The following is a 12,282-nucleotide window of genomic DNA, read 5'->3' on the forward strand; positions in this document are numbered from 1 at the left end:
TTCATAATCTTAAACACTACAATCATGTCACCTCTTAATCTTCTTTTGCTTAAACTGTAAAGGCTCAGCTCTTTTAATCTTTCCTCATAACTCATCCCATGGAGTCCTCTAATCAGCCCAGTCGCTCTTCTCTGGACCTTTTCTAGAGCTCCTATGTCCTTTTTGTAGCCTGGAGACCAAAACTGCACCCAGCACTCCAGATGAGGCCTCACCAGTGCATTATAAAGGTTGAGCAGAACCTCCTGTGACTTGTACTCCATACATCAAGGCGCTATATAACCTGACATTCTGTTAGCCTTCTTAATGGCTTCTAAACACTGTCTGGAAGCCGATAGCTTAGAGTCCACTACAACTCCTAAATCCTTCTCATAAGGTGTGCTCTCGATTTTTTGACCGCCCATTGTGTATTCAAACCTAATATTTTTACTTCCTATCTGTAATACTTTACATTTACTGACATTAAATTTAATCTGCAACAAATCTGCCCAAGCCTGTATGCTATCCAAGTCCTTCTGTAATGATATAACGGATTCCAAATTATCTGCTAATCCACCTGTCTTGGTATCATCTGCAAACTTAACCAGCTTGTTACTTATATTCCTATCTAAATCATGTATATATATTAAAAATAGCAATGGCCCTAGCACTGACCCCTGCTGGTCACCACTCTTAACATCGGCCAGTTCTGATGAGGTTCCTCGCACCATCACCATCACCTTCCTGTGTCTGAGCCAATTCTGCACCCATCTAAAAACATCACCCTGAACTCCCACTTCTTTTAATTTGATGACCAACCTCTCATGTGGCACCTCATCAAATGCTTTCTGAAAGTCCAGATAAATAATATCATAAGCTCCACTTTGATCGTATCCTTTTATTGCCTCCTCATAGAATTCCAGCTGTTAGTAAAAGACGACCTCCCTCTTCTGAATCCATGCTGGCTGTTCAGAATAACTCCTGTCCTTGCCATGTGTTGCTCAATCTTATCCTTAATAATTCCTTCCATTAATTTTTCTATAATGCATGTTAAGCTTACTGGCCAATAGTTGCTTTGATCTGCCCTGTCACCCTTTTTATATAATGGGATGATATTTGCCATTTTCCAGTCCTTCAGAATCTCTCCAGTGCGCAGTGACTTCCTAAAAATATGTGTCATGGGTTTATATATGTACTCACTAGCCTCCTTAAGAACACGAGGATAAATATTACCTGGTCCTGGTGATTTGTTGGATTTCATTTTATCTAATCTGAGCAGCACTTCATGTCAATGTCCATGTCAATGTTACACAGTGTGGGATGTCCCAGAAAGGAGAAGAGCAGCCATTTCGGGACACTGCCTCCCCCGGGACGCTAGGTGGCAGCTCCCCTGGACGACAATGGTTCCCTGGATTCCCTCAGGGCATCCTGGGACATGGAGTCCATTTCTTTAGCCCTGTTTGGTGCCGTGGGTGCCGCCATTTGGAGTTCACAAATAACTCGGAGACTCCTACTGTTACTATGACCCAGAAGTACTTCGGAGGCATGAGGATGGAAGCCTGCAGTACTTCCGGCCTAATTGAGAACTGAGGATGTGGCATTGACCCGGAAGAGAAGAAGGAGTACTTCTGGGTCATGGACTATAAAAAGGACTATGGGAAACCCAGCAAGGAGAGCCGGAGTTGGAAGGTTGGGTAACGAAGCTGCTGGGAGTGGAGGATTGTTGTTATTGATTATTGTTATTATTATTATTGAGTATTGGAGAATTGTTGAGCGTGCTGTGCTTTGTGCACTTTATTGAAGAGAAATATTAAAAATTCTTCTTAGTGCTTTTATAAGTGTGTCTTGGACGTCTCTGTCTGTTGGGTTTCACAGGGCAACAGCACCTCTAGCGTCAGCAGCAGCTTTAAGCACCAATTTCCCAATGAAAGAGGGTCATTCTGGGGTCTTAGCTTTGCATGAAGCTGTCTCTCAGTGCCACTCCATACCTGGGCATGCTGTACCACGATTGTCTTAAAGGGCATTAAATCTCTTAAGTCTTGAGCAAAAAAGTCTACGTGGCAATGTAATCCATGTCTTCAAAACCGTCACAGCATCACCAATGTAAATAATAAAATAGTGAATCATGTATTTAAGGACATCAGTAATAGTTTAGGAGAAGTGCATTTAAAAATGAAGGCTGGAAACACTTCTTGACCCAAATAGATTTGGGAATCTGTAACAAACTACCAGGTCATGGAGCCGAAGCCGAAACCTTCACAACATTAAAATAAGTGCGTGGATAAGACATTGGGACAGTTAAGTAACCAAACAAGTCTGATGGATTGAATGGTCTCCCTGCATTTGCCAGACTTCTTCTGTACTCAGTTGTACTCATTTTTATCAAGAAACACAGAGCAGTTTCCAGCAGCACTACGCTCATTTGTCAAAACAGTAACATTACAAAGAAATCCCTTGCCATGGCCAAAGCCCCAACAGCCAGTAGATACGAGTCTGCCCCAGTAATGGCATCATCTGCTGTGCGCACATTCCATGAACACATGGGCCGTCCCGGATCTTTTTCACATTATCTCCCTAGTGAGCATTCATGTTGGTGTTTAAAAGCAATAAATGAGGCAATAAAGATTGCTTTAAGGAATCGTAACTCTTCCTTAAAAAGCACAGTAAAAAAAGTTTACATTTGGTAGCAGTAAAGTGATGTCTAGCTTAAAAGGCTGCAACTGCTCACCAGAACACTGCAGTGTGCAACATGATCTGTGAAGGTTCCAGTAAATCTTTAGTGGCCATTCGCGTGGAGTGCTCCCATAGCATGAAGATTGACGCAACCTTAGCGTGGGATTGAAGGGCACTTTGCTAAATATGTGAGCACAAATAAAAAGCACACCCCAGTAAGTAGAGACAGGAGTGATAAATGAGTGTTTCCATTTAATCCTATAAGATCAGGGTTTCTTCATCACATTTTGCTGCTACTTTGTCTAAGCTCAGCAAGCTATGTCTTTCATTATAGGCCAGACATCTGCTTTGAAATTGTATCTATTGCATTAGCTATCCCATATCTATCTATCTGTCTTATTGAGCACATTTCCCATCTAATTAACTATCTGTTGTATAGAGTACCTTTCATTTCTAGGGCATTTCCTATATTTCTCTCTCTCTCTCTCTCTCTCTCTCTCTCTCTCTCTAACATAGCTGTCTTGCTGTGTCTTGGGCTGTAATTAGGAAAACAATATGCAAAGCAAAGATATGAAAAAGGTTGGGAAGCCAGAGGAAACCTCATCTAACAGCCGGATATCAGGCTATGCATGATAAGAAAATGAATAAGGAGGTGAGTTGCTGTACTTCTCCAGTCACTCTTGATTGCCCTCAAGCTTTGCTGGTCCCAAAATGCATAGTCTGACTTTTATTGCAGAGGACCAGAAGTGGAAGCTAGAGACATTAAATGGATATTTCATCCCCGGCTTTTCCTTTCTGGGGTGAAAAACAGAGAAGTGGTTGTGTAGTAGATAAATCTTTTCACAGTGTACCTTTAAAATAAATCCCCATGACAGACATACCATGCTTGCGGATAGAGTGAGCAGTTAAGGGTCGGTTCTGAGATTTTGGTAACTTTCTGAATGTCCAGGAGGTTCATTGTCTAACTGTTTGTCAGTCTAGCAACATTTTCTATCTATTTTCTATAATATAATATAATATAATATAATATAATATAATATAATATAATATAATATAATATAATATAATACCAAGGGGCTTACCCCGTGCTTGCTTCGCTCGCCAACCCCCCTGGCCTGTGCTACACAGCTGCTTGCATTATGAAGAGGAGGACTGAACGCACCCCAAAGAGATGCGGTCGCTCCTCTGAAGCCCCCTCTTAAACGGTGATACAATGGGAAACAAGTACCGTTTTTATTTATTTATTTTTTTTTACCCTCCTCTTTGCTCGATCAGCTGCTGGCTTGCTGTTTCTGCCATGTGCCATGTGATCTGCATCTCGCCCGGCACTTCGAACATTTAAAAGTCTGTACAGCAGCTGTCCTACTCTTTGTCTTTTATTTCCAGCCCCAGGCGTGGTTAAATCTCTTGGAACAAAGTCGTGATTTGTGGGATGTAAGTTCTTGATATTTTTTAGTTTATAGTTTAAAAACAGAATAAGAATCTGAAAATCTAACAACATCACATTAAAGTTCGATCAATTCTGAAAAGAATGAGACCAAACATATATATGTAGGTTTTAAAATAAGCCCGATTTAAAGCGTGACAAAAAACTTGACATAAAATCGTTGCACTTTTAGGCTTAGGATTTTATAAATAGAGAGTAGATAATAAACAGAAAGAAGTGCATGTGGTATTTATATAGATTAGATGAGATGAGATTAAATCAGATGTACTTTATTTGTTGCCAATGGAAAATTAAAACTTTGCAGAAGTTCAAGAGAAGGAAAAAAATATATATGAAATATACAGTATATTTTGTGGTTGGGTGAAAGATAGACCCCAAGAAACGCTGGGGTGCCAACTAGTTCTCCTCGTTTACTTCCAAGATTTAAATAAACAAAACAAGTGTACAATGGCACAATTTCAAAATTCAAAATAAAAAGGAAAGTAATAACCTCCTGGGCTCTTCTATTAAAGGGTCTTTGCACTTTAGTTCCTTACTCTTTTCTAGCCTGAGTTCAAATGAGACACCAGCTTTTATGGTCGTTGGACCAAAACGGGCACAGTCAATTGCCCACACTAGGTGTATTCTCGGAGTCCCCTCTTGCCCTGGTACGGCATTCCTTACATTTGAGAAGTCCGGGAGGTGGTCGTTGGACACTTATGCATGCTCATCTGTGGCAGAGCGACGGGCACTAAGCAAACTCCTGTCAATCATGGAGAATCCATTGCATCCACTTAACAGGATCATCTCCAGGCAGAGGAGTAGCTTCAGTGACAGACTTTTGTCACCGTCCTGCTCCACTGACACTGACTGATCGTTCCTCCCCCACACTATGCGACTCTTCAATTCCACCCGGGGGAGTAAATGCGAACATTAATTTTATTTTAATTCTTTTCATTTTTATTACTATTTAATTTAATATTGTTTCTTTGTATCAGTATACTGCTGCTGGATTATGTGAATTTCCTCTTGGGATTAATAAAGTATCTATCTATCTATCTATCTATCTGTCTAAAAACACACACACACATATATATATGTGTATATATTTGTGTATGTATTAGTATGTACATCTAATATACATTTATATATACGTAACCCCAATTCCAGAAAAGCTGAAATGTTGTGTAAAATGTAAATAAAAACAGAATGCAGTGATTTGCAAATATATGCAAATATATATATGCATTGTAAGGGACATCTGGCAGCCCAACCTGTCTAGAATGCCCAAGATGGGGTAAGGCAGCTTCTTTAGGGCACTGCCTCCCCCAGAACGCTAGACTGCAGCTTCCTTGGGCTTGCAAAGGTGCCCCGGATTCCTGCATGGTATCATTAGACTTGGAATTCTTTTCCTCAGCTCTGTTGGGTACTGTGGGTGCCGCCAGGGGACACTGCAAAGCCTAAGGAGCCATATGGCATGGGGCTTTCGACTAAGTGGGCAGAAGAGCAGAAGCACTTCCGGGTTGGCCGATATAAAAGGACTTGCTGTCCTCACAGAGGTGAGCCAAAGATGGGTGGAAGGTGGACAGAACTTGCTCGAAGGAGCAGAAGAGGCAGAGACCAAGAGACAGAGAGAGAGAGAGAGACAAGAATAAAGAATTATAATGCTGTATTGTACTTGAGGCTCTGGTGGTGGGAAACGCTTTGTAAAGAGTTTCCTGCACAATAAACAGATCTTTGTGCTTTTAACTTGTGCCCTGTATCTGTCTGTGTTGGGTTTTGGAGAGCTGGAGTCTCATCTTCCCCCTGAAACTTCATAAGAGTCCATAACTTCCTTCAAGTATGTATCTAGTGAGGCTGGAATATTCATCTATTTTTCGAAGAAAGCATAACAATCTCTAAGGCAGATCCCCATAAAGTGGCCTCCCCTGTGCCCTCATTGCATTTCTTCTGACATTTTGTTTCATCGTTGACTTGACAATACAAAATAATAATCTAGTTAAGTTAGCTGTCTTTTTGAGCACCATGTAGTACTTTGAAGCAATGATGTCATTCCCATCTTAGCTTAGGGTGGTCCCTGTTGTAGTTTTCCTGATTTGACTTTCACTTCTGATCTATATCAAGGTTTTTCTAAAGTTATTATTTAAAGTTTGTTTCTGTTTTGTATCCCCAGGATCTTCTCTTTTGAGGTTCTTTCATGGGTGAAAATGTGTTCTATAAAAAAAATGTTGTTGTTAATGTTCTGTGAATGTTATCATTAAACAGGTCTTTTCCATTTCCACTTTTTCCATTTCACAAAGTGCTGCTCATAGGTTTAACCTCTCAACAGAGTTGTTTTTGCTACATTCATGACCGCCACTTACTGTCTCCCTCTCTTAATAAAGTCTTTCAGGACTGTGCTACCTGCCTGACACATATAGACATGGTGTCTGCAACTGATATGAAATCTGCTTTGAATTATACTCCCAGCCCCACAATGCAGGACCTCAGATAGATGTGGAATGTGATAAGTGGGTTTTAAACATATGAAATGTAACAGAATATTTCTACCATTGCCATACTGCATTTATTTAATTACAGCTGAGAAGGCTCAAATCACAGATTGCAGACATGATCCATTTTCTCAATCCAGGAATCAAGCATCCACCCGCACTCACTCATACCCGGTCAAGCCAGCTACTAAACTAAAATGCACATCCTTGGGTGGGTGTTAGGAAAAGGGAGCACTCAGAAGGAAACCTACATTGACACGGGAAGACTGTGGGAACACCTCTAGGATTTGAAACTATGGCCCCAAAAGTGTGTGACAGCCTTGCTAACTGCTTTCAATTCATCAGCATTTTTCTTTTAGAAGATGTAGACATCCACTAACAACACTGCTGTGCTTCTCTACATGATTTCTAACTTTCTTAGCTGGGAATGAGCAAAACATGCAGGTTTCATTTCACAGTTTTTAACACTAAGATTAATTTTGTGGACATTTTTACAATTGCAAAATGCAAAACACTCTAAAGACTTTTTTGGAAATTTGAAAATTTTTTTGGGATGTTGAAATAAGGAATATTGTTCCCTAAGGCCCCATTCACGAAATTCTGTAAATATGCTATAAATTTTACACATAAAGACAACCTAAAATGCACCATTGTGGGTATTGCTGTGTTTCAATTGCCAGGGGTTTTCTGGCAGAACAATCCCCACTTTGCCAATTATAATGACAAGCTTTGTTGTCACAATCATAAAGACAGACAGACAGACAGACAGACAGACAGACAGATAGATAGATAGATAGATAGATAGATAGATAGATAGATAGATAGATAGATGTGAAAGGCACTATATAGTAGGTAGATAGATAGATAGAATGATAGATAGATGTGAAAGGCACTATATAATAGATAGATGTGAAAGGCACTATATAACAGATAGATAGATGTGAAAGGCACTATATAATAGATAGATAAATAGACAGACCTACAGACAGACAGACAGAATGATAGATAGATGTGAAAGGCACTATATAATAGATAGAAAGACAGACAGATAGATAGATGTGAAAGGCACTATATAACAGATAGATAGATAGATGTGAAAGGCACTATATAATAGATAGATAAATAGACAGACAGACAGAATGATAGATAGATGTGAAAGGCACTATATAATAGATAGATAGATAGATACAGTGGGTACGGAAAGCATTCAGACCCCCTTCAATTTTTCACTCTTTGTTATATTGCAGCCATTTGCTAAAATCATTTAAATTAATTTTTTTCCTCATTACATTTCCGGCGCCATTCAAGAACAGACACAGAGTTGTTGTGAAGCCACTCCTTCGTTATTTTAGCTGTGTGCATAGGATATCCCTGTACTTTTTCAGCTGCAGGGACAGGACGACTGGTTGCAATCGAGGGAAAGATGAATGTGGCCAAGTACAGGGATATCCTGGACAAAAACCTTCTCCAGAGTGCTAAGGACCTCAGACTGGGCCGAAGGTTTACCTTCCAACAAGACGATGACCCTAAGCACACAGCTAAAATAACGAAGGAGTGGCTTCACAACAACTCTGTGACTCTTCTTGAATGGCTCAGCCAGAGCCCTGACTTAAACCCTATTGAGCATCTCTGGAGAGACCTAAAAATGGCTGTCCACCAACGTTTACCATCCAACCTGACAGAACTGGAGAGGATCTGCAAGGAGGAATGGCAGAGGATCCCCAAATCCAGGTGTGAAAAACTTGTTGCATCTTTCCCAAGAAGACTCATGGCTGTATTAGCTCAAAAGGGTGCTTCTACTAAATACTGAGCAAAGGGTCTGAATACTTAGGACCATGTGAGATTTCAGTTTTTCTTTTTTAATAAATCTGCAACAATTTCAAAATTTTTTTTTTCTCTGTCAATATGGGGTGCTGTGTGTACATTAATGAGGAAAAAAATTAATTTAAATGATTTTAGCAAATGGCTGCAATATAACAAAGAGTGAAAAATTGAAGGGGGTCTGAATACTTTCCGTACCCACTGTAGATAGATAGATAGATAGATAGATAGATAGATAGATAGATAGATAGATAGATAGATGAGAAAGGCGCTATATAATAGATAGCCAGACAGACAGACAGATAGATAGATAGATAGATAGATAGATAGATAGATAGATAGATAGATAGATAGATAGATAGATGTGAAAGGCACTATATAACTGATAGATAGATAGATAGAACAAAACACAAACCATGAGGTCAGAGGAATTGCTTTCAGAGTATAGTGGAATGGTGAGGATGGAGGGAGTAGAGTTGGCGAAGGTGGATGAGTTTAAATACTTGGGATCAACAGTACAGAGTAATGGGGATTGTGGAAAGAGAGGTGAAAAGTAGAGTGCAGGGAGGGTGGAATGGATGGAGAAGAGTGTCAGGAGTGATTTGTGACAGATGAGTATCAGTAAGAGTGAAAGGGAAGGTCTACAGGATGGTAGTGAGACCAGGTATGTTATATGGGTTGGAGATGGTGGCACTGACCAGAAGGCAGAAGACAGAGCTGGAGGTGGCATAGTTAAAGGTGCTAAGATTTGCATTGGGTGTGTGACGAGGATAGATAGGATTAGAAATGAGTACATTAGAGGGTCTGCTCAAGTTGGACGGTTGGGAGACAAAGTCAGAGAGGCGAGATTGCGTTGGTTTGGACATGTGCAGAGGAGAGATGCTGGGTATATTGGGAGGAGGATGCTAAGGATGGAGCAGCCAGGCAAAGGAAAAGAGGAAGGCCTAAGAGGAGGCTTATGGATGTGGTGAGAGAGGACATGGAGGTGATGGGTGTCACAGAACAAGATGCAGAGGATAGAAAGATATGGAAGAAGATGATTCGCTGTGGCAAGCCCTAATGGGAGTAGCCAAAAGAAGAAGAATTAATATCAATAGCTAGATGGAGAATTACGCTCAGTTGCTTTTCTCATTTCCTAGGGTAATACTGACACTGATTTTTAGTCACATACCCTCCACTACTAACATACATTTTTAGATCACTTGAATATGAGTCTACTGTGTGTGAAAGCTACTGAGCCACCACAAGCCTATTCAAGCTACATTTTTAACAACATGGCAATGTTTGGTAGTTCTAAAAGGTGTATATTTAGTGTAGTCTACTAGCACATGTACTTATCTTCTGTTATTTTTGGATATGCCTCCTTGTTACAATAATACTTAATGAGCAAAAATGTTGTAAATAATTTTTGGATGAAGTAATTAAAAAAACTGGGAAATGCTCAAACTTTTGTATCATTTAACGTAGCCCCTGAACACACCATGCATACATATTCTTGCTTGTTACTGTCACACAGCTGACTCAGATCCACTTTCCGTTTGTCTCTGAATCATCTTTTCCTTTTGCCCTCCTGTGGCTTAATATTTCAAAAATGGCTGATGGATTACTAAGAGGTTTTAGCTCTTCAGTCACCTCTGTAGCTGCTATAGCTAATTGCTTTAAGTAACTGGAAGGTCAATTTCTTTCCTGTCTGCTCCATACAGCTGAGCAAGTGGTCTATCTACTACCATTTTCTCTTCCAGTTTTCCCTAAAGTCAGCTCGCAGACAACCTTCTCCTACTTTCCAGTGTAACTGACTTTCCTGGCCTAGTCAAGTTGGTTTTTGTTTTTTTTTGTAGTGGAGGGTCAAACTTGGTCACAACTGGTCTCCTATTTCCCAGTTTGCAAAAGGAGACAGATCAGGTTTTAAGTCAGGAAGTAATTTGTTGGAAATTACATCCCAAGTGGTCCACTTGTGTGCTGAGCTGTTTACGATTTTGCACAGCTACTTCCACTCAGTCTGTACTTGATTTGTTGACTTCTCTGACGTCTGTAAAATATTTATTATGTTTTACCATAGTGGAATCTGGTAAAGCGTCCCAACTTATCATTTTTCGTTGTGTCATTTTTGCCATTTTAATATTCAACTGTGTATGAGAGCCCTGCTGTAACAGCATTTATCACTTCTACAATGCCTGCAAGCTCAGGGTCTTGAATTCATTACACTTTTAGTTAACTTTTGACTCTTAAAAGACCTCCAGACCAAAATTTGAATTAAGAATACTTTAATAAAATATGGAAACCAGTAGATTGAAACAAGGGGAGTTAAATTTGTAAATGCATATGGACTGTGGGTTAGAGCAGAGGCTGTTTAAGTGTGAAATCATAATAAAAAATAATCCCTCCACCTAAAAATTGCAAAATGTCTTGCTAATTACTAAAAGGCAGGCTTTCTTCATTACATGTTGTGAAGAAATGGTAATAAAAATAAAATCAAAACAAAAAAAAAAAATCCAGGGTAATTATAAAGAGGCAATGCTGAAGTCAACACTTTGTCTGGTTTCCTGTATGGCCTGTCGCTGGGGAATAAGGAATATGTGCGCTCGTGCTTAACTGAAATATGCATCCTCTGACCGCACACCACGTTCATCCAACGCACCACTTCATTCACAGACACTTTTTATCCTCAGGTTATGGCTACTCAACAGTCAATCGTACCATAAGACGCATGAGCGGACCTACTGAGAGCTTCTTATATTTGAGGGGTAATCAAAAATTTTTCAGTTCTCAGCCTGAAAGTGTTCTATAATGATGAGTTTTGTAAGTGGGCAAAGTGCTAAAATATGTGAATTACAAGTTCCGTCATTTGTGATTTATAGTCCGTGTTTCTTGTTTCAGAATAAAGTCAGCCTGGATGTCAAAAGCTGCAAAGCCAGGTATTGTGCTGTGGTGAAATTTATAACACAGGAGAACAATACAACATTGCAGGTTCATTCTGGCGTCATCAGAGCGTACCAGAAACCGTCCCCTTCATGTGCCACAGTCAAGAGATGGGCTGCAGAATTCTCATGTGGCAGGATGTCTCTTTAAAAGGATCCAAGATTTAGGCAACACTTAATATAGGCATTGTCACAAACTCCACTCTGAGTCATAACAAGGTTTGGGGCGGCCATCTGTATATTTGGTATCCTGGCTGTGAAGTTGCAAAAGTATAAACAGTACTGATGTGCACAAAACTGAGTTTAAAACAGAACTGAGGGAATAGGGAAAAGGTGAAGGCTTTTAAAGGGGAAGACAGGAAGTGAGGTCAAAGGGATCCAGCTCATAAGTGTCTTCAACTATAGGCTCGAGCCCAGACGTGACATCATAGGGGCCAGAGCCGGCAAGGTCTTCTTCCATAGGCTCGGACCCGGAAGTGACATCAAGAGGACCAGGTGGGATCTCCCATGAATGGTCTGCAGGCAAGGGAGAAGAAGAGTCAGTGCACTCTGCCACATCCTGGTCTGATTCGAGAATTGCCCTTACTCAAGCCCTTTGGCTGCCTCCCATGCGCACGTGCGTGACAACATATAAAGAATCAAAGAATTAACAAAAGTGTATGAAAAAGCAGGAACTCAATAAATTACATACTCTTTAAGTATTTGTCCAGCAGGTTTTCTCATCAAGAGAAAGCCTATTTTTTTGTGAATTTCCCATTGGGATTAATAAAGTATCTATCTATCTATCTATCGGCGCTTTTCCACTGCATAGTACGGCACGACACGGTTCAGTTCAGCTCACTTTTTGGGGGTTTTCCACTGGGAACAGTACCTGGTACCTGGTCCTTTTTTTAGTACCACCTCAGCCGAGGTTCCAAGCGCCGAACCGTACCAAACGTGACGTGTAAACTCTGCTGGTCACTGATTGGCCGGAGAA

The 12,282-nt window shown here is 40.3% G+C and overlaps 1 protein-coding gene and 1 non-coding gene across 2 annotated transcripts in view; both read left to right on the forward strand.

Annotated features, from left to right (window-relative positions):
* slc25a21 (solute carrier family 25 member 21) overlaps positions 1 to 12,282 on the forward strand; it is a 489,146-nt gene that overhangs the window by 465,752 nt on the left and 11,112 nt on the right. The window lies entirely within an intron of this gene.
* Positions 11,986 to 12,044, forward strand: LOC120519187. Its single transcript, XR_005631408.1, has one exon. It is a non-coding gene; the product is annotated as a U7 small nuclear RNA (small nuclear RNA).

The sequence above is a fragment of the Polypterus senegalus genome, chromosome 18, assembly GCF_016835505.1.
Source record: "Polypterus senegalus isolate Bchr_013 chromosome 18, ASM1683550v1, whole genome shotgun sequence".
Classification (NCBI taxonomy): Eukaryota; Metazoa; Chordata; class Cladistia; order Polypteriformes; family Polypteridae; genus Polypterus; species Polypterus senegalus.